Here is a 1,537-nt window from a genome sequence, read left to right as displayed (position 1 = left end):
CTGGTAGTTGGTGATGGACAGGGAGGCCTGGCGTGGTGCACTCCATGGGGTCACAAAGAGTTGGATATGACTGAGTGACTGAACTTGAACAGAACTCTGCATATAAGTTAAATAAGCAGGGTGACAATATACAGCCTTGACGTACTCCCTTTCCTATTTGGAACCAGTCCGTTGTTCCATGTCCAGTTCAAATTATTGCTTCTTGATTTGCATACGGGTTTCTCAGGAAGCAGGTTAAGTGGTCTGGATTCCCATCTCTTGAAGAAATTTCCACGGTCTGTTGTGATCCACAGTCAAAGTCTTTAGCGTAGTCTATGAATCAGATGTTTTTCTGGCTCTTCTGTTAATCCCAAGCTCCTATTTTATCCCTTCACCCCATATTTCTCCTTTGGTGATCGTAAGTTTGTTGCCTATTTCTGTTTCGTAAATAAGTTCATTTGTATCAATTTTTCTAGATTTTACATTTAGTTGATATCACATAATATTTGTCTTTGTCTGACTTACTTCACCTAGCATAGTAATCCACAGGTCCGTGCATGCTGCCGCAAGCGGCATCATTTCATTCTTTTCTGGCTAGTAATATTCAACTGTGTGTGTGTGTGTGTGTGTGTGCGCGCGTGCGTGGCGTCTTCCTTGCCATTCAGCTGTCAGTGGACACTTAGGAGGCATTTGGGTCTTGGCTATTTGTAGGTAGTGTTGCAATGCATGTTGGGGAGCAAGTGTCTTTTCAAATTACAGTTTTCTCTGGTTATATGCCCAAGAGTGGGGTTGCCAGATCATAGGGTAGATGTCTTTTTAGTTTTTCCATAAAAACCCAAATACTTTGCTCCACAGTGGTGGTTACCAGTGCACATTCCCACCAACAGTATAGGAGGGTTCCCTTTTATCCAGGTCCTCACTCAACTATTGTTTGTAGACATTTATAAAAATTATTTTTATTGCAGTGTAGCCGCTTTATAATGCTATGTCAGTCTCTGCTGCATAGCAGAGTGAATTGGCCATATATGCCCTATTTTTGGATTTCCTTCCCAGTTATGCCACCAGAACAGATTGAGTAGACTTCACGGTGCTATACAGTAGGTTCTCATTAGTTACCTGTGTTACAAGATCCCCTGGAGAAGGAAACAGCAACCCAACCAGTATTCTTGCCTGGAAAATCCCATGGCTGGAGGCGCCTGGCAGGCTACTGTCCATGGCCTTGCTGCGAAGAGTTGGACACGACTGAGCAACTTCACTTTCATTCCACTTTCATACATAGCAGTGTATATCTTTAGTATACAGTCCACGGGATTCTCCAGGCCAGAATACTGGAGCGGGTAGCTGTTCCCTTCTCCAGGGGATCTCCCCAACCCAGGGATCGAACCCAGGTCTCCCACACTGCAGGAGGATTCTTTACCAGCTGAGCCACAGGGAAGCCCAAAAGTAAAGTGAAAGTCACTCAGTCATGTCCGACTCTTTGCAACCCCAGGGACTATACAGTCCATGGAATTCTCCAGGCCAGAACACTGGAGCGGGTAGCCTTTCCCTTCTCCAGGGG

Source organism: Bison bison, unplaced genomic scaffold (assembly GCF_000754665.1).
Source record: "Bison bison bison isolate TAMUID 2011002044 unplaced genomic scaffold, Bison_UMD1.0 scf7180017864482, whole genome shotgun sequence".
Classification (NCBI taxonomy): domain Eukaryota; kingdom Metazoa; phylum Chordata; class Mammalia; order Artiodactyla; family Bovidae; genus Bison; species Bison bison.
The sequence above is the reverse complement of the archived record's forward strand: the minus strand, read 5'-3'. Positions refer to the sequence as shown.